We start from the raw sequence: 26,524 nt of genomic DNA on the forward strand, positions 1-26,524 counted from the left end.
TCGGATGCAAGGGAAGACCACGACGATTTATCGTGCTGCCGTTAACGAGATCAAGCAGTGTGTACGGACCACACGATATATTGTTCCGTCGCATCTCCCGTCGGCTGACTACACAGGTCGTCTAATGTGTACCCAGCTTAACACTCAAAAAAACTCAGCATTGTTTTATACCAGTGGTTCTCAAACTCGGTCCTCAGGACCCCACACAGTGCATGTTTTGCAGGTAACCCAGCAGGTGCACAGGTGTATTCATTAATCACTGACACGTTTTAAAAGGTCCACAGGTGGAGTTAATTATGTCACTTGCGATTCTGTGAGGAGACCTGCAAAACATGCACCGTGTGGGGTCCTGAGGACCGATTTTGAGAACCTGTGTTTTATACACATATAACTAATGTTGGCTTGCAGAACAAAGTATTACTTGTGCTGCAAAATGTGGAAACTGTTTTATGGGAATTTTGCAGTTGATATACAGGCTGGAATGTGTTTGCTTCCAGGCTGGGGACACCTCGCATTAGAGTTCAGATAATAAAATTATTAACAATTTAGGAAGCATTATTCTTTCTCTAACGTCCTAGTGGATGCTGGGGACTCCGAAAGGACCATGGGGAATAGCGGCTCCGCAAGAGACTGGGCACAAAGTAAAAGCTTTAGGACTAGCTGGTGTGCACTGGCTCCTCCCCCTATGACCCTCCTCCAAGCCTCAGTTAAGATTTTGTGCCCGGCCGAGAAGGGTGCAATCTAGGTGGCTCTCCTGAGCTGCTTAGAAGTAAAAGTATACTTAGGTTTTTTATTTTCAGTGAGTCCTGCTGGCAACAGGCTCACTGCAGCGAGGGACTAAGGGGAGAAGAAGCGAACTCACCTGCGTGCAGAGTGGATTGGGCTTCTTGGCTACTGGACATTAGCTCCAGAGGGACGATCACAGGCCCAGCCATGGATGGGTCCCGGAGCCGCGCCGCCGGCCCCCTTACAGATGCTGAAGCAAGAAGAGGTCCATAAATCGGCGGCAGAAGACTTTCCTGTCTTCATAAGGTAGCGCACAGCACTGCAGCTGTGCGCCATTGCTCTCAGCACACTTCACACTTCGGTCACTGAGGGTGCAGGGCGCTGGGGGGGGGGCGCCCTGGGAAGCAATGAATTTACCTTATTTGGCAAAAAATACATCACATATAGCTCCTGGGCTATATGGATGTATTTAACCCCTGCCAGTTTTCCAGAAAAAAGCGGGAGAAGAGCCCGCCGTGAAGGGGGCGGGGCCTATCTCCTCAGCACACAGCGCCATTTTTCCCACACAGCTCCGCTGGTAGGAAGGCTCCCAGAATCTCCCCTGCATCCTGCACTACAGAAACAGGGTAAAAAAGAGAGGGGGACACTTATTTGGCAAAATAACAGATATAAGCAGCTATAAGGGATAGACACTTATTGTAAGGTTGTCCCTATACATATATAGCGCTCTGGTGTGTGCTGGCAAACTCTCCCTCTGTCTCCCCAAGGGGCTAAGTGGGGTCCTGTCCTCTATCAGAGCATTCCCTGTGTGTGTGCTGGGTGTCGGTACGTGTGTGTCGACATGTATGAGGAGGAAAATGATGTGGAGGCGGAGCAATTGCCTATAATGGTGATGTCACCCCCTAGGGAGTCGACACCTGAATGGATGGCCGTAATTAAGGAATTACGTGACAGTGTCGGCACGTTACAGAAAACTGTTGACGACATGAGACAGCCGGCAGCTCAGTTAGTGCCTGTCCAGGCGTCTCAAACACCGTCAGGGGCTATAAAACGCCCGTTACCTCAGTGGGTCGACACGGACCCAGACACAGACACTGACTCCAGTGTCGAAGGTGAAGAAACAAACGTATTTTCCAGTAGGGCCACACGTTACATGATCACGGCAATGAAGGAGGTTTTGCACATCTGATACTGCAAGTACCACGAAAAGGGGTATTATGTGGGGTGTGAAAAAACTACCCGTAGTTTTTCCTGAATCAGATGAATTGAATGAAGTGTGTGATGAAGCGTGGGTTACCCCCGACAAAAAACTGCTAATTTCTAAAAAATTATTGGCACTATACCCCTTCCCACCAGAGGTTAGGGCTCGTTGGGAAACACCCCCTAGGGTAGATAAGGCGCTCACACGCTTATCAAAACAAGTGGCGTTACCGTCTCCAGAAACGGCCGCCCTTAAGGAGCCAGCAGATAGGAGGCTGGAAAATATCCTTAAAAGTATATACACACATACTGGTGTTATACTGCGACCAGCAATCGCCTCAGCCTGGATGTGCAGTGCTGGGGGTGGCTTGGTCGGATTCCCTGACTGAAAATATTGATACCCTGGACAGGGACAATATATTATTGACTATAGAGCATTTAAAGGATGCATTCCTATATATGCGAGATGCACAGAGAGACATTTGCACTCTGGCATCAAGAGTAAGTGCGATGTCCATTTCTGCCAGAAGAGGATTATGGACGCGACAGTGGTCAGGGGATGCGGATTCCAAACGGCATATGGAAGTATTGCCGTATAAAGGGGAGGAGTTATTTGGGGGGCGGTCTATCGGACCTGGTGGCCACGGCAACGGCTGGGAAATCCACCTTTTTACCCCAAGTCACCTCGCAGCAGAAAAAGATACCGTCTTTTCAGGCTCAGTCCTTTCGTCCCCATAAGGGCAAGCGGGCAAAAGGCCACTCATATCTGCCCCGGGGCAGAGGAAGGGGAAAAAGACTGCAACAGACAGCTTCTTCCCACGAACAGAAGCCCTCCCCCGCTTCTGCCAAGTCCTCAGCATGACGCTGGGGCCTTACAAGCGAACTCAGGCACGGTGGGGGCCCGTCTCAAGATTTTCAGCGCGCAGTGGGCTCACTCGCAAGTGGACCCCTGGATCCTGCAGGTAGTATCTCAGGGGTACAAATTAGAATTCGAGACGTCTCCCCCTCGCCGGTTCCTGAAGTCTGCTTTACCAACGTCTACCCCCGACAGGGAGGCGGTATTGGAAGCCATTCACAAGCTGTATTCCCAGCAAGTGATAATCAAGGTACCCCTCCTACAACAGGGAAAGGGGTATTACTCCACGCTGTTTGTGGTACCGAAGCCGGACGGCTCGGTGAGACCCATTTTAAATCTGAAAGCCTTGAACACTTACATAAAAAGGTTCAAGTTCAAGATGGAGTCACTCAGAGCAGTGATAGCGAACCTGGAAGAAGGGGACTACATGGTGTCTCTGGACATCAAGGATGCTTACCTCCATGTCCCAATTTGCCCTTCTCACCAAGGGTACCTCAGGTTTGTGGTACAGAACTGTCACTATCAGTTTCAGACGCTGCCGTTTGGATTGTCCACGGCACCCCGGGTCTTTACCAAGGTAATGGCCGAAATGATGATTCTTCTTCGAAGAAAAGGCGTCTTAATTATCCCTTACTTGGACGATCTCCTGATAAGGGCACGGTCCAGAGAACAGTTAGAGGTCGGAGTAGCACTATCTCAAATAGTACTACGACAGCACGGATGGATTCTAAATATTCCAAAATCGCAGCTGATTCCGACGACACATCTGCTGTTCCTAGGGATGATTCTGGACACAGTACAGAAAAAGGTGTTTCTCCCGGAAGAGAAAGCCAGGGAGTTATCCGACCTAGTCAGGAAGCTCCTAAGACCAGGCCAGGTGTCAGTGCATCAGTGCACAAGGGTCCTGGGAAAGATGGTGGCTTCTTACGAAGCGATTCCATTCGGCAGATTCCACGCAAGAACTTTTCAGTTGGATCTGCTAGACAAATGGTCCGGATCGCATCTTCAAATGCATCAGCGGATAACCCTGTCTCCAAGGACAAGGGTGTCTCTCCTGGGGTGGTTACAGAGTGCTCATCTCCTAGAGGGCCGCAGATTCGGCATTCAGGATTGGGTCCTGGTGACCACGGATGCCAGCCTGAGAGGCTGGGGAGCAGTCACACAGGGAAAAAATTTCCAGGGCTTGTGGTCAAGCATGGAAACGTCACTTCACATAAATATCCTGGAACTAAGGGCCATTTACAATGCCCTAAGTCAGGCAAGGCCTCTGCTTCAGGTTCAGCCAGTATTGATCCAGTCGGACAACATCACGGCAGTCGCCCACGTAAACAGACAGGGCGGCACAAGAAGCAGGAGGGCAATGACGGAAGTGGCAAGGATTCTTCGCTGGGCGGAAAATCATGTGATAGCACTGTCAGCAGTGTTCATTCCGGGAGTGGACAAAAAACTGGACAGATATTGCTCCAGGTCAAGGGACCCTCAGGCAATAGCTGTGGACGCTCTGGTAACACCGTGGGTGTACCGGTCAGTGTATGTGTTCCCTCCTCTTCCTCTCATACCAAAAGTACTGAGAATCATAAGAAGGAGAGGAGTAAAGACTATACTCGTGGCTCCGGATTGGCCAAGAAGGACTTGGTACCCGGAAATTCAAGAGATGCTCACGGAAGACCCGTGGCCTCTACCTCTAAGACAGGACCTGCTCCAGCAGGGACCATGTCTGTTTCAAGACTTACCGCGGCTGCGTTTGACGGCATGGCGGTTGAACGCCGGATCCTGAAGGAAAAAGGCATTCCGGATGAAGTCATCCCTACCCTGATCAAAGCCAGGAAGGATGTAACCGTACAACATTATCACCGTATTTGGCGTAAATATGTTGCGTGGTGCGAGGCCAGGAAGGCCCCTACGGAGGAATTTCAACTGGGTCGATTCCTGCATTTCCTGCAAACAGGACTGTCTATGGGCCTCAAATTAGGGTCCATTAAGGTTCAAATTTCGGCCCTGTCGATATTCTTCCAAAAAGAACTAGCTTCTGTTCCTGAAGTTCAGACGTTTGTCAAGGGAGTACTGCATATACAGCCTCCTTTTGTGCCTCCAGTGGCACCTTGGGATCTCAATGTAGTGTTGGGATTCCTAAAATCACATTGGTTTGAACCACTCACCACTGTGGACTTGAAATATCTCACATGGAAAGTGGTAATGCTGTTAGCCCTGGCTTCAGCCAGGCGTGTATCAGAATTGGCGGCTTTATCCTATAAAAGCCCTTACCTAATTTTTCATACGGACAGGGCAGAATTGAGGACTCGTCCTCAATTTCTCCCTAAGGTGGTTTCAGCATTTCACTTAAACCAACCTATTGTGGTGCCTGCGGCTACTAGGGACTTGGAGGATTCCAAGTTGCTGGACGTAGTCAGGGCCCTGAAAATATGTTTCCAGGACGGCTGGAGTCAGAAAATCTGACTCGCTGTTTATCCTGTATGCACCCAACAAGCTGGGTGCTCCTGCTTCTAAGCAGACGATTGCTCGTTGGATTTGTAGTACAATTCAGCTTGCACATTCTGTGGCAGGGCTGCCACAGCCAAAATCTGTAAAAGCCCATTCCACACGGAAAGTGGGCTCATCTTGGGCGGCTGCCCGAGGGGTCTCGGCTTTACAACTTTGCCGAGCAGCTACTTGGTCAGGGGCAAACACGTTTGCTAAATTCTACAAATTTGATACCCTGGCTGAGGAGGACCTGGAGTTCTCTCATTCGGTGCTGCAGAGTCATCCGCACTCTCCCGCCAGTTTGGGAGCTTTGGTATAATCCCCATGGTCCTTTCGGAGTCCCCAGCATCCACTAGGACGTTAGAGAAAATAAGAATTTACTTACCGATAATTCTATTTCTCATAGTCCGTAGTGGATGCTGGGCGCCCATCCCAAGTGCGGATTGTCTGCATTACTTGTACATAGTTATTGTTACAAAAATCGGGTTATTGTTGTTGTGAGCCATCTTTTCAGAGGCTCCTTCTGTTATCATGCTGTTAACTGGGTTCAGATCACAAGTTGTACGGTGTGATTGGTGTGGCTGGTATGAGTCTTACCCGGGATTCAAAATCCTTCCTTATTGTGTACGCTCGTCCGGGCACAGTATCCTAACTGAGGCTTGGAGGAGGGTCATAGGGGGAGGAGCCAGTGCACACCAGCTAGTCCTAAAGCTTTTACTTTGTGCCCAGTCTCCTGCGGAGCCGCTATTCCCCATGGTCCTTTCGGAGTCCCCAGCATCCACTACGGACTATGAGAAATAGAATTATCGGTAAGTAAATTCTTATTTTTAGATAGCCTTTCTAATACTGTGCCTTTCTCTATAGTCAAACAATTATTTTTGCATAATCAAAAGGTTACTTTGAGTTAGTGCAATCTGTGGGGCCAGTCCTGTTGGGTGTGAGTTTTCAGAGCATGCATGCATAAATCACGTAAATACACATACTTGAGAAGTGCAAGAGCCAATTCGCGGGACTCGCGGCGAGACTGCACTTTTTTTTTTTTTTGCAAAAAGAAACTGGGGAGATGTGCATGAAAAAGTGGTAAATATTCTTGGACCCCAAAAAAGTGGCAGCTGAAATAGCACGGCCACATAAAAGACTGTTAGTGGCCATAAGCAGAGTGTTGGAGGTTCTTAAACGGTGTCAAATGGATGGGGTTTTTCTTCCATTTTTATTAATGGTGGCAAAATGATAGCCAACAAGTGTGTGTCTGCAAATTAAGTCTTTCCATTATTTTGGGCTACTGAAAAATGTCTGCCAAATGATTTTTTTTTTTTTTTAGTTTTTATACAAGTTTATAAAAAGTTAGGGGAAAAAACACTTTTTAGCGCCCATCTACACAAGCTCAAAAAACCCTCTTCCATCAATGCAACACCTCCACATACCTGTCCCACATAATTTAACCCTTTATTGAGCTATTTAACTGACATGGCTTTATTGGTCAAGTGCATTATTCATTATGAGGAATGTACCAGAGGTCCTGTATTGTGTCCTGACATTTTTATCTTTAAAAAAAAAAAAAAAAAGCACAAATTTTTCTCCAAAAATGCAAGTCAAGTTTGAAGATGGATTCCGAATTAAATTACGGAGCAAGTTTGCCATGAGAACAGCTTGCAGGACCGAATAGTATTGGCCCCCATATCTGTGATAATGAACAGTTTCTAATATAAATGAGAGACTTCTGCAAAATACTAGCTTAATATGATTAAACTAGCATTTTATCTGTGCCTGTCGCTAAAACTCTGCAACACTTAACAGCATGAGAGGGAGATAAGGCATACCACCAACTGCAGGACTTGTTCCAAGTTATAAAGACAGCTATTCAATCATGAGAGATTTCTTGCCTGGAAAGAATTCCCCACCCTTGCATGCCTGGGATAACTGTAGTGTACCAGGCGCTACCATATGAAAAACCTCCTAAATGTGTGTTTGGAAGCTATACACACATTACATTGTCACTTCATTATTTACATTGTCTGATGTCATCGTTTAGAGTGAATATCTTTGTATGTGTATAGCACACAGCAGATTTATTGTGTTTGGTTCTCATTTTACTTTGCTTATATAATATTTGTGTGGTTTATATAGATGGAATGTAAATTATCCTCTGAGGTAGTGCCCACAGGCTTCTTAGCCTGCTGCAATATATTTTAGTCCTTAACGTCGGTCCTTGTCCCAGTGGAACTTACAAGCCATATTCCCTAACACATGGATACGCTCACACACTCTAAGGTTAATATTTGTCAGATGCCAGTTAACCTACCAGTATGTTTTTGTAGTATGGGAGGAAACCAGAGCACCCGGAGGAAACCCACACAAACACCGGAGAACAAACAAACTCCACACCAATTGGCAAATATGTGGTGGTGTATTTGCAATACATTGTGTTGGGGGTTACAGTCACAGAGGGGTGACTTCTGTGTGATGTGTCGCTGGGTATTGCCATAATGCCACCCTGTGCACATATCAGTTATGATAGTGACAGAATTGCAGGGATGGTACAAAGTAGATCCTGAGATACCGAGAAATAGAATTCCTCCTAAAGTGTTCATTATCAGTGTGTAGTGTACTGTAGGTGTGATTGTGCTGTAGAACAATGTTTCGGGAACATAGACCTATTTGTAATCTGAACACATCCATAACTAGCTAAAAGTCGTTTCTGACATATTCACTTTAACAAACTAATCCTTCCAAACATGCAAACTGTGACAGACAACAGAGTATTAGTGGAGTGGCGGGACGTCTGCATACTGACACAGATTTCATCCCCCTGTTCGTATGTACAGAGTTTCGCAGGCTTATTTTAGTACTTTATAGTTTGTAAGAAAGCTAATTCTGTGTCCGGTTTGGTTGTACACTGCAGTTCTGATTGTGCAGACCTGCTCTGACTGGCAGTGGGATGCAGACTATAGATCTACAAATATCCAGGTCAACATGCATTAGGTCAACGTGGACAAAATGTTGACATGGCAATTGTCGACACACACACACACACACACACACACATGGTCAACACATTTGGTGGGGGGGTGGGGGGTCATGTTTTGGACTTTTTTTTTTTTTTATCCTTGACTATCCATGTCTCATGACTTTCCATTTCACAAATCATAACTTTTCAGTAACCTTGTCTGAGGTATGGCGAGCAGATGCATTTCTACAAATGGTGGTCCCAAATGGAAAAACTATACACACCAGCCCCAAAATTGCAAAAAAAAAAAAAAAAAAAAGTTTGTCGACCACTGCCCTGTCGAACTTTTGTCCATGTCTACCTAATACATGTCAACCATATGGTATTGACTGTCGACTGCCCACTGGCAGCATGGGGGCCCTGCTGACCGGTTTAGTGCATTGTGGTGATGTGTGGAGGTCACAAGACAACATTTGATGCTAAGCTGTCTGTCCTACAAATGGTAAAACCAAGTGGAATCCCCCCTCCATCCCACCACATGCACATAGGTTCGATAATGAATTTGGCTGCTGGCTATTGACTACTATCTGTAATTCATGTCCAATTGACTAACCAGTACTCAGCCAGTTGTTCCTGTATTTGTTTCACTCTTCCCTTCCCTGCCAGAGATTTGTCCATGCCCATGGCAGCAGGAAGCATTGTACTGGGGAAGATAAGGCCACAGTAACTAGTCCAATGTATTAAAGCTAGGAAGTTTCTGCAAACAATGCTGTAATCTCTTAGGAGTAAAGGGTGGATGTTTGTTCTGTTCGGGATTCCTTTCATCTGTACATTTTAAGTTTCAAAAATGTGAAAATATACAGTTCCACCTACATTGTTACATGTCCACAAACCATAGTACGTTGGCTCACTGCTGCAGTTCCTTGCTAATGATGCAGTGATCTGAGCTACAACAGAGTTCTTTAGTGTTGTCCCTCCTTTGCTTCTTATTGATTCTGATGTTCTGAGTTAGAACAATAGTTTCATAGAGGGGTATTCAATTGAAGCCGGAAATTGGCGTCTTGTCGGAAAGACGTCAGTTTCCGACTGTTTTAGGTCGGAAGGGGTTCCGACCTATTCAATGGGTCTTGTTTTTTCCCGACAAGTCGGGAATCACGTGTATTGTCGGAATCCACGTGTATTGTCGGGAACACGGCTAAACTCGACATGTTTTAGCCCCGTTTCCGACAATGTCAATCCAACGCTTTTGGCAACGTGCCAAACCTGACAAGTTTGGCCGAGTCATTGAATACTCACATGTCTGATCCTTTCCGTCAGAAAGGATAAGACATGAACTGAATATGCCCCATAGTCTGCATGCAGTCGATAACAAAAGGGGTATTAAAGCTACTTTGAGTGCAAAATGTCTACATTTTCTGGTATCCTAGCTAGTTAACATACACATTATATAACCACTAATATGCAGCATCTCTTTATCAATTAGCAACGTCTTGTCATATGACCAAAGCATATTGTGAAGTACACACTTTTGCAGGCCAATTTATCTATTGTGCGGTTTAACTAGGACTGCACCATTTTACAAAGATGTTGGTGATACGGTTACATATATGTACATATGTGTATGCATTCATTTTTCCGTCTCTATATATCTATCTATATATCTATATATAGATATATATATATAGATATATATAGATATATATATAGATAATCACAAGTTAATGTGCAACGTTTCGGCTTTAATGGCCGTTTTCAAGCAGCATGGTCATAAACATCATTGTGAACAACATACAGATTAAATACCCTTACCTGTCTCCCAGACTTCACGGGCTCCCTCCAGCCACGCTAATCCGACTTCCGGGTGTGACGCGATACCACATCCGCTTCCGCCCTTCGGGAGTTGCCATAGCCACCCGTGGTTACTAACAGTCCCGGACGTTGCCTGGCTACCCTTCCGGACAGCGCGTCACTGTGTTCTCGCCTCAGTCCGGATCCTCAGTAGCGTTTACCTGATAGGTCGGGTACGGAGACTTTAGTGCGTCTATGGACACAGAAAAAACATATCTAAAAGAGTGATAATAAACGATCTATATACTAAAACAACTAAACAGTGATATCCCAATTAAAAACAATGTGAAAGCTCCACATATATACATATAAGTACAGGATCAGTGTGAATAGATCAAATTTTAGCCTAAACATTAATTTATCAAAAGAATCATTATTTTAATATTACAAAAACACGCTTAGGTTCAGTTGATCATTGAGGCCCCTCGGTTTCACAGTGTCTAGCATATGAATCCATTTAGCCTCGCACTGCAGTAACCTCTTGTGTCGGTCCCCCTGCCTCCCATCATCCGGGATGTGATCTATGATCATATGTCGCAGACTGGCCATATTATGTCTCGCCTCTTTAAAGTGCCTGGCAATCGGCTGATCTGAACCTTTGCCATTGATCGCTGCTCTTATTGCTGATCTATGTAACGCCATGCGCTCTCTACAGGAGCGTATGGTTTTGCCAATATAGCATAAGCCACAAGGGCACTTGATGAGATAAATAATATACGTGCTGGTACAAGTTAAGGCATGGCGGATCTCATATCTACGACCAGTGTGGGGATGGCAAAAATATTTGCCCGATGTCATATGACTACAGGTGGTGCACCCTGTACATTTAAAGCAACCATTGCTTCTACTCTTGTTCCCATTTTTTATTTTTAGTTGTCTGGTAATATCAGAGTGCACCGTCCAGTCTCGAATGTTTTTCCCTCTGCGGTAACAATGTCTAATATTTGTGTATTTTAAACTTTTAATTTCATTTTGTATTACTGGCCATAAATTGGTACTTGTCTCCCTAATTTTATCATGGGCTACTGTATATTTATGTGCCCAATTAAGGGTGTCCCCAGTCTTCCTCTTTGTCGATTTTTTGAGAGTCTCAGCCCTTGGAATGCATCTGGCTTTATTTTTCGCGGCTGTTAGTACATCATCCCTATATCCCCTATTTCTGAATTTAGCAGTCATAACTTCTAGACTCTGATCCAATAGATTCTCATCACTGGTAATTCTTCTCGTCCTTAAGAATTGGGAATAGGGGAGACTATTAATAGTTGATTGTGGATGGTAACTATCTGCCCTTAAAAGGGTATTCCTATCAGTGGCTTTCATATAGACACTGGTATGTATCATATTCTCCCCATCAACTTTGATTTTAACATCTAGATAGGAGATCTCTTCCCGACTGATGGTATACGTAAATTTTATAGGACAATCCAAATTGTTAATACGTTCTACTAAATCCTCAAATTCTATACGAGTACCAGCCCAAAAAAGAATTAAATCGTCGATATAAAGTTTATAGAATATTATTCGTTCTCTATTCTCACGATTGAAGAACAATGTTTTCTCCAATATCGACATATATGCATTGGCATACATGGGTGCCACGTGAGATCCCATGGCACACCCGGAACACTGAATAATAAGAATTTACTTACCGATAATTCTATTTCTCGTAGTCCGTAGTGGATGCTGGGGACTCCGTCAGGACCATGGGGTTTAGCGGCTCCGCAGGAGACAGGGCACAATAAAAGCTTTAGGATCAGGTGGTGTGCACTGGCTCCTCCCCCTATGACCCTCCTCCAAGCCTCAGTTAGGATACTGTGCCCGGACGAGCGTGCATAATAAGGAAGGATATTGAATCCCGGGTAAGACTCATACCAGCCACACCAATCACACCGTACAACCTGTGATCTGAACCCAGTTAACAGTATGATAACAACGAAGGAGCCTCTGAAAAGATGGCTCACAACAAGAATAACCCGATTTTTGTAACAATAACTATGTACAAGTATTGCAGACAATCCGCACTTGGGATGGGCGCCCAGCATCCACTACGGACTACGAGAAATAGAATTATCGGTAAGTAAATTCTTATTTTCTCTAACGTCCTAAGTGGATGCTGGGGACTCCGTCAGGACCATGGGGATTATACCAAAGCTCCCAAACGGGCGGGAGAGTGCGGATGACTCTGCAGCACCGAATGAGAGAACTCCAGGTCCTCCTCAGTCAGGGTGTGCCCCTGACCAAGTAGCAGCTCGGCAAAGTTGTAAAGCCGAGACCCCTCGGGCAGCCGCCCAAGATGAGCCCACTTCCTTGTGGAATGGGCTTTTACTGATTTTGGCTGTGGCAAGCCTGCCACAGAATGTGCAAGCTGAATTGTACTACAAATCCAGCGAGCAATCGTCTGCTTAGAAGCAGGAACACCCATCTTGTAGGGTGCATACAGGCTAAACAGCGAGTCAGATTTTCTGACTCCAGTCGTCCTGGAAACATATATTTTCAGGGCCCTGACAACGTCAAGTAACTTGGAGTCCTCCAAGTCCCTAGTAGCCGCAGGTACCACAATAGGTTGGTTCATGTGAAAAACAGAAAACACCTTAAGGAGAAATTGAGGACGAGTCCTCAATTCTGCCCTGTCAGAATGAAAAATTAAGTAAGGGCTTTTATATGATAAAGCCGCCCATTCTGACACACGCCTGGCTGAAGCCAGGGCTAATAGAATCTTCACCTTCCATGTGAAATATTTTAATTCCACAGTGGTGAGTGGATCACCAATGTGACTTTAGGAAACTCAAAACAACATTGAGATCCCAAGGTGCCACTGGGGGCACAAAAGGAGGCTGTATATGCAGTACCCCTTTTACAAACGTCTGAACTTCAGGCACTGGAGCCAGTTCTTTCTGGAAGAAATTTGACAGGGTCGAAATTTGAACCTTAATGGACCCTAATTTTAGGCCCATAGACAGTCCTGTTTTCAGGAAATGTAGGAAACGACCCAGTTGGAATTCCTCTGTAGGGACCTTCTTGGCCTCACACCACGCAACATATTTTCGCCAAATGCGGTGAAAATGTTTTGCGGTTACATCCTTCCTGGCTTCGACCAGGGTAGGGATGACTTCATCTGGAATGCCCTTTCAGGATCCGGCGTTCAACTGCCATGCCGTCAAACGCAGCCGCAGTAAGTCTTGGAACAGACAAGGCCCCTGCTGGAGCAGGTCCTTTCTTAAAGGTAGAGGCCACGGTTCTTCCGTGAGCATCTCTTGAAGTTCCGGGTACCAAGTCCTTCTTGACCCATCCGGAACCACGAGTATCGTTCTTACTCATCTCCTTCTTATGATTCTCAGTACTTTTGGTATGAGATGCATAGGAGGGAACACATACCCTGACTGGTACACCCACAGTGTTACCAGAGCGTCCACCGCTATTGCCTGAGGGTCCCTTGACCTGGCGCAATATTTGTCTAGTTTTTTGTTCAGGCGGGACGCCATCATGTCCACCTTTTGGTTTTTCCCAACGGTTTACAATCATGTGGAAGACTTCCCGCTGAAGTCCCCACTCTCCCGGGTGGAGGTTATGCCTGCTGAGGAAGTTTGCTTCCCAGTTTTCCACTCCCGGAATTAACACTGCTGAGAGTGTTATCACATGATTTTTCGCCCAGCGAAGAATCCTTGCAGTTTCTGCCATTTCCCTCCTGCTTCATGTGCCGCCCTGTCTGTTTACGTGGGCGACTGCCGTGATGTTGTCCCACTGGATCAATACCGGCTGACCTTGAAGCAGAGGTCTTGCTAAGCTTAGAGCCTTGTAAATTGCCCTTAGCTCCAGTATATTTATGTGGAGAGAAGTCTCCAGACTTGATCACACTCCCTGGAAATTTTTTCCTTGTGTGACTGCTCCCCAGCCACTCAGGCTGGCATCCGTGGTCACCAGGACCCAGTCCTGAATGTCGAATCTGCGGCCCTTTCATAGATGAGCACTCTGCAGCCACCGCAGAAGAAAACACCCTTGTCCTTGGAGACAGGGTTGTCCGCTGATGCATCTGAAGATGCGATCCGGACCATTTTCCCAGCAGATTCCACTGAAAGGTTCTTGCGTGAAATCTACCGAATGGGATCGCTTTGTAAGAAACCACCATTTTTCACAGGACCCTTGTGCAATGATGCACTGATACTTTTCCTGGTTTTAGGAGGTTCCTGACTAGCTCGGATAACTCCCTGGTCTTCTTCTCCGGGAGAAAACATCCTTTTCTGGACTGTGTCCAGAATCATTCCTAGGAACATTAGACGTGTCGTCGGAAAAAGCTGCGATTTTGGAATATTTAGAATCCACTCGTGCTGTCGTAGAACTACTTGAGATAGTGCTACTCCGACCGCCAACTGTTCTCTGGACCTTGCCCTTATCAGGAAAGCGTCCATATTTCTTTTAGGAAGAATCATCATTTCGGCCATTACCATGGTAAAGACCCGGGGTGCCGTGGACAATCCAAACGGCAGCGTCTGAACTGATAGTGACAGTTCTGTACCACGAACCTGAGATACCCTTGGTGAGAAGGGCAAAATTTGGACATGTAGGTAAGCGTCCCTGATATCCAGTGACACCATATCGTCCTGGTTCGCTATCACTGCTCTGAGTGACTCCATCTTGATTTGAACCCTTGTATGTAATTGTTCAAATCTTTTAGATCTCACCGAGCCGTTTGGCTTCAGTACCACAATATAGTGTGGAATAATACCCCTTCCCTTGCTGTAGGAGGGGTACTTTGATTATCACCTGCTGGGAATACAGCCTGTTAATTTTTTTCCAATACTGCCTCCCTGTCGGAGGGAGACGTTGGTAAAGCAGACTTCAGGAACTTGTTAGGGGAAGACGTCTCGAATTTCCAATGTACACCTGGGATACTACGTGTAGGATCCAGGAGTCCACTTGCGAGTGAGCCCACTGCGTGCTGAAACTCTTGAGATGACCCCCCACCGCACCTGAGTCCGCTTGTATGGCCCCAGCGTCATGCTGCGGACTTGGCAGAAGCTGTGGAGGACTTCTGTTCCTGGGAATGGGCTGCCTGCTGCAGTCTTCTTCCCTTTCCTCTAACCCTGGGCAGATATGACTGGCCTTTTGCCCGCCTGCCTTTATGGGTACGAAAGGACTGAGACTGAAAAGACTGTGTCCTTTTCTGCTGAGATGTGACTTGGGGTAACAGAAGTGGATTTTCCAGCTGTTGCCATGGCCACCAGGTCCGATGGACCGCCCCTTTATACGGCAATACTTCCATGTGCCGTCTGGAATCTGCATCACCTGACCACTGTCGTGTCTATAAACATCGTCTGGCAGATATGGACATCACATCTACTCTTGATGCCAGAATGCAAATATCCCTCTGCGCATCTCGCATATATAGAAATGCATCCTTAAAATGCTCTATAGTCAATAAAATATTGTTCCTGTCAAGGGTATCAATATTTTCAGTCAGGAAATCCGACCAAGCCCCCCCAGCGCTGCACATCCAGGCTGAGGCGATTGCTGGTCGTAGTATAACACCAGTATGTGTGTATATACTTTATAGGATATTTTTCAGCTTCCTATCAGCTGGCTCTTTGAGGGCGGCCGTATCTGGAGACGGTAACGCCACTTGTTTTTATAAGCGTGTGAGCGCCTTATCCACCCTAAGGTGTGTTTCCCAACTCGCCCTCACTTCTGGCGGGAAAGGGTATACCTCCAATAATTTTCTATCGGAGGAAACCCACGTATCATCACACACTTTAATTTATCTGATTCAGGAAAAACTACAAGTAGATTATTCCCACCCTACATAATACCCTTATTTGTGGTACTTGTAGTATCAGAAATATGTAACACCTCCTTCATTGCCCTTAACATGTAACGTGTGGCCCTAAAGGAAAATACGTTTGTTTCTTCACCGTCGACACTGAAGTCAGTGTCTGTGTCTGTGTCGACCAACTGAGGTAAATGGGCGTTTTTACAAGCCCCTGACGGTGTCTGAGACGCCTGGACAGGTACTAATTTGTTTGCCGGCCGTCTCATGTCGTCAACCGACCTTGCATCGTGTTGACATTATCACGTAATTCCTAAATAAGCCATCCATTCCGGTGTCGACTCCCTAGAGAGTGACATCACCAATACAGGCAATTTGCTCCGCCTCCTCACCAACATCGTCCTCCTACATGTCGACACACACGTACCGACACACAGCACACACACAGGGAATGCTCTGATAGAGGACAGGACCCCACTAGCCCTTTGGGGAGACAGAGGGAGAGTTTGCCAGCACACACCAAAAACGCTATAATTATACAGGGACAACCCCTTATACAAGTGTTTTCCCTTATAGCATTTTCACATATGTAATCATATCGCCAAATAAGTGCCCCCCCTCTCTGTTTTAACCCTGTTTCTGTAGTGCAGTGCAGGGGAGAGCCTGGGAGCCTTCCTCACAGCAGAGCTGAGCAGGAAAATGGCGCCGTGTGCTGAGGAGAATAGGCCCCGCCCCCTAAAACGGCGGGCTCTTCTCCCGGAGTTTGTGAGATCTGGCAGGGGTTAAATACATCCATATAGCCTCAAGGGCTATATGTGATGTATTTTAGCCATAAAAAAGGTATAATACATTGCTGCCCAGGGTGCCCCCCCCCCAGCGCCCTGCACCCTCAGTGACCGTTGGTATGAAGTGTGCTGACAACAATGGCGCACAGCTGCAGTGCTGTGCGCTACCTTATGAAGACTGAAAGTCTTCTGCCGCCTGTTTCTGGACCTCTGGACCTCTTCAACTTCGGCATCTGCAAGGGGGGTCGGCGGCACGGCTCCGGGACGAACCCCAGGGTAAGACCTGTGTTCCGACTCCCTCTGGAGCTAATGGTGTCCAGTAGCCTAAGAAGCAAATCCATCCTGCACGCAGGTGAGTTTACTTCTCTCCCCTAAGTCCCTCGTAGCAGTGAGCCTGTTGCCAGCAGGACTCACTGAAAATAGAAAACCTAACTTAAACTTTTATTCTAAGCAGCTCAGGAGAGCCACCTAGATTGCACCCTTCTCGGCCGGGCACAAAGATCTAACTGAGGCTTGGAGGAGGGTCATAGGGGGAGGAGCCAGTGCACACCACCTGATCCTAAAGCTTTTATTATTGTGCCCTGTCTCCTGCGGAGCCGCTAAACCCCATGGTCCTGACGGAGTCCCCAGCATCCACTTAGGACGTTAGAGAAATAGTATTGACCATTAAAGTAAAAATAATTCCGTTTCAATACTAATTCTAACAATACAAGAAAGAACTGAACATTAGGACCAGTGTATAGTACGTTGTCTGTAATCAGACATTTGACCGCTTCAAGTCCCCCCTCATGGGGGATACTGGTGTAGAGACTACTGATGTCTAACGTGCATAGCCATGTGTTGGGAGGCAACTCACCCAATTCTTGTAATTCACATAAAAGATCCGTGGTATCCCTCAAGTTTGTGTAGGATCATTAGGTAATAATTGATAAACATTCTCAATTGCCAATTGTGAATATATTTCATCACAGTATTTCTCAATGTCCATTAGAACTACCCCTCCCCCCTTATCTGCAGCCCTTATTACAATATTACTGTTGTTACTCAGATCTTTTAATGCTGCCCATTCCTCCTTGGTCAAATTATTCTTGTGAGGTTTGGGTTCCTTCTGGTCATTGAGAACCTGGACGTCTAGAGCCTTCATGAAGCCCTGTATAGCGATATTGTTGGACATAGGATCAAAGTTTGATTTCCTTTTAAAGGTGATATTTTCTTTAGTGCCTATGGCATCGTCCCGATCTCCAAAAAAGTCTCTCAATTTCAACTGTCTGTTTAATCTGTATTGGTCGACTTTCCATTCAAAAGCATCAAATGGAGTAGTGGGTACAAATCCAAGTCCTTTTCCAAGTACTGATCTTTTAGCTTCAGTGAGACTGTGGCTGGACAAGTTAAAGACTACATTTACCGTACTTCTTCGTTTTGTTGGTCTTTTTTCCTTTTGCGCCTGCACTGGCCTCCCCTCCTTGTATGTTTCCTTTTGCTCCGCGCACCGCGCGGGTTTTCACCCCTAAAGGGGGCTTATTTCCCGATGTTGAAGGGCCACTTGTGTCCGCAGAATCATCACCCGATAGCTGGGACTACGGACTACGAGAAATAGATTTACCGGTAAGTAAAATCTTATTTTCTCTAACGTCCTAAGTGGATGCTGGGGACTCCGTAAGGACCATGGGGGATAGCGGCTCCGCAGGAGACTGGGCACATCTAAAGAAAGCTTTAGGACTATCTGGTGTGCACCGGCTCCTCCCCTTATGACCCTCCTCCAAGCCTCAGTTAGATCTCTGTGCCCGAACGAGAAGGGTGCACACTAGGGGCTCTCCTGAGCTTCTTAGTGAAAGTTTTAGTTTAGGTATTTTATTTTCAGTGAGACCTGCTGGCAACAGGCTCACTGCATCGAGGGACTAAGGGGAGAAGAAGCGAACTCACCTGCGTGCAGAGTGGATTGGGCTTCTTAGGCTACTGGACATTAGCTCCAGAGGGACGATCACAGGCCCAGCTTGGATGGGTCCCAGAGCCGCGCCGCCGGCCCCCTTACAGAGCCAGAAGGCAGAAGAGGTCCGGAAAATCGGCGGCAGAAGACGTCCTGTCTTCAACAAGGTAGCGCACAGCACTGCAGCTGTGCGCCATTGCTCTCAGCACACTTTACACTCCGGTCACTGAGGGTGCAGGGCGCTGGGGGGGGGGGGGCGCCCTGAGACGCAATAAAAACACCTTGGATGGCAAAAAAATGCATCACATATAGCTCCTGGGCTATATGGATGCATTTAACCCCTGCCAGAATACATAGAAAAACGGGAGATAGGCTCCGCCCCCTTATCGGCGGCCTTATCTCCTCAGCACACTGGCGCCATTTTCCCTCACAGCTCCGTTGGAGGGAAGCTCCCTGGCTCTCCCCTGCAGTCACTACACTACAGAAAGGGTTAAAAAAGAGAGGGGGGCACAAATTAGGCGCAGTATTAACTATACAGCAGCTATAAGGGGAAAACACTTATATAAGGTTATCCCTGTATATATATAGCGCTCTGGTGTGTGCTGGCAAACTCTCCCTCTGTCTCCCCAAAGGGCTAGTGGGGTCCTGTCCTCTATCAGAGCATTCCCTGTGTGTGTGCTGTATGTCGGTACTTTTGTGTCGACATGTATGAGGAGAAAAATGATGTGGAGACGGAGCAGATTGCCTGTAATAGTGATGTCACCCCTAGGGGGTCGACACCTGAGTGGATGAACTGTTGGAAGAAATTACGTGACAGTGTCAGCTCTGTATAAAAGACAGTGGTTTACATGAGACAGCCGGCTACTCAGCTTGTGCCTGTCCAGACGTCTCATAGGCCGTCAGGGGCTCTAAAGCGCCCGTTACCTCAGATGGCAGATATAGACGCCGACACGGATACTGACTCCAGTGTCGACGGTGAAGAGACAAATGTGACTTCCAGCAGGGCCACACGTTACATGATTGAGGCAATGAAAAATGTTTTACACATTTCTGATAATACGAGTACCACCAAAAAGGGGTATTATGTTCGGTGAGGAAAAACTACCTGTAGTTTTCCTGAATCTGAGAAATTAAATGAGGTGTGTGATGATGCGTGGGTTTCCCCCGATAACAACTGATAATTTCTAAAATGTTATTGGCATTATATCCTTTCCCGCCAGAGGTTAGGGTGCGTTGGGAAACACCCCCTAGGGTGGATAAAGCGCTCACACGCTTGTAAGGGCTCTATCCTCTCCTGAGATGGCCGCCCTTAAGGATCCTGCTGATAGAAAGCAGGAGGGTATCCTAAAATGTATTTACACACATACTGGTGTTATACTACGACCAGCAATCGCCTCAGCCTGGATGTGCAGTGCTGGGTTGGCGTGGTCGGATTCCCTGACTGAAAATATTGATACCCTAGATAGGGACAGTATATTATTGACTATAGAGCATTTAAAAGATGCATTTCTATATATGCGTGATGCACAGCGGAATATTTGCCGACTGGCATCAAGTCTAAGTGCGTTGTCCATTTCTACCAGTAGAGGGTCATGGACACGTCAGTGGTCAGGTGATGCGTATTCCAAACGGCATTTGGAAGTATTGCCTTATTAAGAGGAGTTATTTGGGGTCGGTCTTTCAGACCTGGTGGCCACGGCAACAGCTGGGAAATCCACGTTTGTACCCCAGGTCGCCTCTCAACATGAGAAGATGCCGTATTATCAGGCGCAGTCTTTTCGTGAATAAGCGGGCAAAAGGTTCCTCATTTCTGCCCCGTGACAGAGGGAGAGGAAAAAGGCTGCAGAAATCAGCCAGTTCCCAGGAACAGAAACCCTCTCCCGCCTCTGCCAAGCCCTCAGTATACGCTGGGGCTTTACAAGCAGAATCAGGCACGGTGGGGGGCCCGTCTCAATGAATTTCAGCGCGCAGTGGGCTCACTCGCAAGTAGACCCCTGGATCCTTCAGGTGATATCTCAGGGGTACAAATTAGAATTCGAGACGTCTCCACCTCGCCGTTTCCTAAAGTCGGCTTTACCGATGTCTCCTTCTGACAGGGAGACAGTTTTGGAAGCCATTCACAAGCTGTATTCCCAGCAGGTGATAGTCAAGATACCCCTCCTGCAACAGGGAACGGGGTATTATTCCACACTGTTGTGGTACCGAAGCCGGACGGCTCGGTGAGACCGATTCTAAATCTAAAATCTTTGAACACTTACATACAGAGGTTCAAATTCAAGATTGAGTCACTCAGAGCAGTGATTGCGAACCTGGAAGAAGGGGACTACATGATGTCTCGGGACATCAAGGATGCTTATCTTCATGTCAAAATTTACCCTTCTCACCAAGGGTACCTCAGGTTTATGGTACAGAACTGTCACTATCCGTTCAGACGCTGCCGTATGGATGGTCCACGGCACCCCGGGTCTTTACCAAGGTAATTGCCGAAATGATGATATTCCTTCGAAGGAAGGGAATTTTAGTTATCCCTTACTTGGACAATTCCCTGATAAGGGTAAGATCCAGGGAACAGTTGGAGGTCGGTGTAGCACTATCTCAGGTAGTGTTGCTGCAGCACTGTTGGATTCTCAATATTCCAAAATCGCAGCTGGTTCCGACGACTTGTCTTCTGTTCCTAGGGATGATCCTGGACACAGTCCAGAAAAAGGGGTTTCTCCCGGAGGAGAAAGCCAGGGAGTTATCCGAGCTAGTCAGGAACCTCCTAAAACCGAGCCAAGTCTCAGTGCATCAATGCACAAGGGTTCTGGGTAAAATGGTGGCTTCCTACGTAGCAATCCCATTCGGCAGATTCCACGCAAGAACTTTCCAGTGGGACCTGCTGGACAAATGGTCCGGGTCGCATCTTCAGATGCATCAGCGGATAACCCTGTCACCAAGGACAAGGGTGTCCCTCCTGTGGTGGTTGCAGAGTGCTCATCTTCTAGAGGGCCGCAGATTCGGCATTCAGGACTGGGTCCTGGTAACCACGGATGCCAGCCTGCGAGGCTGGGGAGCAGTCACACAGGGAAGGAATATCCAGGACTTATGGTCAAGCCTGGAGACATCACTTCACATAAATATCCTGAAGCTAAGGGACATTTACAATGCTCTAAGCTTAGCAAGACCTCTGCTTCAAGGTCAGCCGGTGTTGATCCAGTCGGACAACATCACGGCAGTCACCCACGTAAACAGACAGGGTGGCACAAGAAGCAGGAGGGCAATGGCAGAAGCTGCAAGGATTCTTCGCTGGGCGGAAAATCATGTGATAGCACTGTCAGCAAAACTGGGAAGCAGACTTCCTCAGCAGACACGACCTCCACCCGGGAGAGTGGGGACTTCACCCAGAAGTCTTCCACATGATTATAAACCGTTGGGAAAAACTCGACAGGTATTGCGCCAGGTCCAGGGACCCTCAGGCAATAGCTGTAGACGCTCTGGTAACACCGTGGGTGTACCAGTCAGGGTATGTGTTCCCTCCTCTGCCTCTCATACCCAAGGTACTGAGATTGATAAGATGGAGAGGAGTAAGCACTAAATTCGTGGCTCCGGATTGGCCAAGAAGGACTTGGTAACCGGAACTTCAAGAGATGCTCACGGAGGATCCGTGGCCTCTACCTCTAAGAAGGGACCTGCTCCAGCAAGGACCCTGTCTGTTCCAAGACTTACCGCGGCTGCGTTTGACGGCATGGCGGTTGAACGCCGGATCCTGAAGGAAAAAAGGCATTCCGGATTAAGTCATCCCTATCCTGATCAAAGCCAGGAAGGATGTAACCGCAAAAACATTATCACCGCAATTGGCGAAAATATGTTGCGTGGTGCGAGGCCAGTAAGGCCCGACGGAGGAAATTCAACTGGGTCGATTCCTACATTTCCTGCAAACAGGAGTGTCTATGGGCCTGAAATTGGGGTCCATTAAGGTTCAAATTCCGGCCCTGTCAATTTTCTTCCAAAAAGAACTAGCTTCAGTCCCTGAAGTTCAGACGTTTGTAAAAGGGGTACTGCATATACAGCCTCCTTTTGTGCCTCCAGTGGCACTTTGGGATCTCAATGTAGTTTTGGGTTCCAAAAGTCACATTGGTTTGAACCACTTAAATCTGTGGAGTTAAAATATCTCACATGGAAAGTGGTCATGCTGTTGGCCCTGGCCTGGGCCAGGCCCGTGTCAGAATTGGCGGCTTTATCCTGAAAAAGCCCTTATCTGATGTTCCATTCGGACAGGGCGGAATTGAGGACTCGTCCTCAGTTTCTCCCTAAGGTGGTTTCAGCGTTTCACCTGAACCAACCTATTTGTGGTGCCTGCGGCTACTAGGGACTTGGAGGACTCCAAGTTGCTAGACGTTGTCAGGGCCCTGAAAATATAGGTTTCCAGGAGGGCTGGAGTCAGGAAATCTGACTCGCTGTTTATCCTGTATGCACCCAACAAGCTGGGTGCTCCTGCTTCTAAGCAGACTATTGCTCGTTGGATTTGTAGTACAATTCAGCTTGCACATTCTGTGGCAGGCCTGCCACAGCCAAAAATCTGTAAATGCCCACTCCACAAGGAAGGTGGGCTCATCTTGGGCGGCTGCCCGAGGGGTCTCGGCTTTACAACTTTTCCGAGCAGCTACTTGGTCAGGGGCAAATACGTTTGTAAAATTCTACAAAATTGATATCCTGGCTGAGGAGGACCTGGAGTTCTCTCATTTGGTGCTGCAGAGTCATCCGCACTCTCCCGCCCGTTTGGGAGCTTTGGTATAATCCCCATGGTCCTTACGGAGTCCCCAGGATCCACTTAGGACGTTAGAGAAAATAAGAATTTACTTACCGATAATTCTATTTCTCGTAGTCCGTAGTGGATGCTGGGCGCCCATCCCAAGTGCGGATTGTCTGCAATACTGGTACATAGTTATTGTTACCAAAAAATCGGGTTATTGCTGTAGTGAGCCATCTTTTCTAGAGGCTCCTCTGTTATCATGCTGTTAACTGGGTTCAGATCACAAGTTGTACGGTGTGATTGGTGTGGCTGGTATGAGTCTTACCCGGGATTCAAAATCCTTCCTTATTGTGTACGCTCGTCCGGGCACAGTATCCTAACTGAGGCTTGGAGGAGGGTCATAGGGGGAGGAGCCAGTGCACACCAGATAGTCCTAAAGCTTTCTTTAGATGTGCCCAGTCTCCTGCGGAGCCGCTATCCCCCATGGTCCTTACGGAGTTCCCAGCATCCATTACGGACTATGAGAAATAGATTTACCGGTGAGTAAAATCTTATTTATTTATTTTTTAATTGCGCCCTCCAGGGCCAGGTTTAGCTGCGTAAAAGGCTAAATCCGACTAAAGTTCTGGGCGCGATGTGAAAAGTGCTGTTTGGGTGCCCAAACAGCCGAATTTTTGCACATTTCAGCTCGCCACCTTCGGGGGTGTCGAGCTACAATGCTGGCACTGCCAGCTGTTTGCGCCTTAATGGAGCAACAATTGAATTACTCCGTTGGGCGCCTGTCACTGACAGCTGCCAGCAAAAAAACAATTGAATTCCCCCCTATGAATGAGTATGTGGCTAAACAGTGTTGGGGACTGGAGTCCTGGTCCAATAGATATAGAACTTCTGCTCCCCCATAGATTCTCAAACCAGAGGAATTCCTCCGTTTTTACCACTCAAGGAACTATGTATCTATGACTAGGCACCCAGCTATGCTACTGCTGGCTGAAAGCACCACTCTGGAAACAAATTGCAGTTATTAGTAGTCCGTTACCAGTTGCCGTAGTGCTGTTCTTTCTGCAATACCTAACATTGGCAAAGTTGAGTCCTAGTTTATCTAAAGGCATGAGTAACCTTACAAATATGTATTTATTAAGGATATGCCACTCCCCAGTCCATGTCTTTCTGAGCATTGTAAGGGTTTGTGTACACAGGTATTGAGTAATTGCATTTCCCCTCCATTAAAGTTTTTAATACCGGAACGAGGAATGATGTAAGCCAGTGATCTCTGTAGACAGTGCCAGTGTTTTCCACATAGCTATCTTTAGGCGGGTTCACTACGGCTGGCCGGCGGTCGGGCTCCCGGCGACCAGCATCCCGGCACCGGGAGCCCGACCGCCGGCTTACCGACAGCGTGGCGAGCGCAAATGAGCCCCTTGTGGGCTCACTGCGCTCGCCACGCTACGGGCACGGTGGCGCGCTACGCGCGCCACACTATTTTATTCTCCCTCTATGGGGGTCGTGGACCCCCACGAGGGAAAATAAGTGTCGGTATGCCGGCTGTCGGGCTCCCGGCGCCTGTATACTGAGCGCCGGGAGCCCGACCGCCGGCATACAGAAGACCACCCCTTTAGGCAGATGACAGAACAGAGATAGGTGTAGATGGTACATGTTCTTTTTTCCTCATTCCTGTTCCATCCAAAACAGAGTAGAGATAGAATAATGTGTACATACATCACAAGTTGGGACGACTTGTTTCAGAGTGATGCATGACTTTTACATATGATAATAGTACAAATCTGTAGAACCCAAAGTGTATCTTATCCAGATACAATGAAATGCGACTGGATGAATGTCATGTTGGACACCACCATTTGAGACCGCATCAGTATGGTTGAGGAAAAAACAACCCATTCATATGGTGTTAACCCAAAGCCAAGCTAATCCTGCAGGATGTACGTATTGTACTAACTGGAAAATGGGCCCCAAACCAATTTTAGGCAGAAGGTCTCAATATTGTGGTAACTCTGTGAGTAACTAAACACAGGTTAAGCACAAACACTTTTAGATAATGTGATCATTATGTTAAAAGGAAACTTTATACAGTTCACTATGTAATAAATGCATCAACAAGGTGTCCAGATGTGGCTGAGATGTTCGATAACGGTTTTATTACCATTCTCCATAGCATTGTTATTTGTACAGGAAACTGGAGTCAGCAGGGGACAGGCAAGCTGTTGTATGTGTGCACCCCCTGGGACACCTCTGCTTGTATTACAAACTTGTTCCACTTCACTCAGCAGAAGAATACATTGCAGGGAGGAGGTTTTAATAGGCACTACAATATAAACTGCATTGCCTATCTGTCACTCACAGCTCTACTATGATACGATCAGCAGCAAGCTGACACACAAACTCCTATTTAATCCAAAGATTTCTTGTGCCAAAACTAAATATAAGTTTGTCACAGTAGTTATATTCATTTATATATGTGACCAGTCATGCCCTGTTGTTGCTTACAGTCTGCTTTCCTAACCTTGCACACACTGAAGCCTGGTAATCTACTAGTCTGCTTTGAGTGAGCAAGGAATCTGGAGCAGTTAGTGGAAACTTTTGCAGAGACCATGAGCACATACAAACTCTACACTGTGCCAGTAAATACTGTTATTCCTGGTCATGCTGTCTTTAGTCAGAATTCTTACTGCAGTGACTTGCATGATTTTGATAAGCTAGTTTGTAATCATTTGTGACCCTTTTGATTATGCTTGCTAAAATTTCAGGCTTCAGTTCTAAACTCTCAATCTCTCATTGCAAACAGCACAATGAACTGCTGATGTTGATATTTGTTTTTATGGTTTTTTTTTTGGTATTTTTTTTATTCTTTTCGTTGTAGTTGTTCTGGGAGAGTATATAGCACATAAAAAGCGCTGTCTTGGGCAAGCTGTGTCAATGGGAAATGTTGACGTTTTTTTAGGTGTTTTTCTTTGGCCAGACACATGCAGGAACATCTATGTAGTACAGCTATAAAATGATGTCAGTGGAGACGGTGACAGATCCTCTTTTACTTGGGTTGCAGCAACACTCCATTTCCTAATTTCCCCTCTAGTTTGTGAGATGTGTGTTGGTACTACAGGACTAACTGTGAAATGCTTTATCTGTTTAATTAAACGTTCATCAGCCTCCACTTCTAATATGCTGTCTACATCCTGCGTCACTTGATGATGCCAGTGTGGCCTTGCACACTTTATTTTCCCCAGTCTAGTGATAGTCACTGGCTGC

At 46.8% G+C, this 26,524-nt stretch overlaps 1 protein-coding gene across 1 annotated transcript in view; it reads left to right on the plus strand.

Moving 5' to 3' along the window:
- Positions 1–26,524, plus strand: part of EHD1 (EH domain containing 1) — a 101,716-nt gene that overhangs the window by 30,698 nt on the left and 44,494 nt on the right. The gene's annotated exons all lie outside the window — the stretch shown is intronic.

The sequence above is a fragment of the Pseudophryne corroboree genome, chromosome 11, assembly GCF_028390025.1.
Source record: "Pseudophryne corroboree isolate aPseCor3 chromosome 11, aPseCor3.hap2, whole genome shotgun sequence".
Lineage (NCBI taxonomy): Eukaryota > Metazoa > Chordata > Amphibia > Anura > Myobatrachidae > Pseudophryne > Pseudophryne corroboree.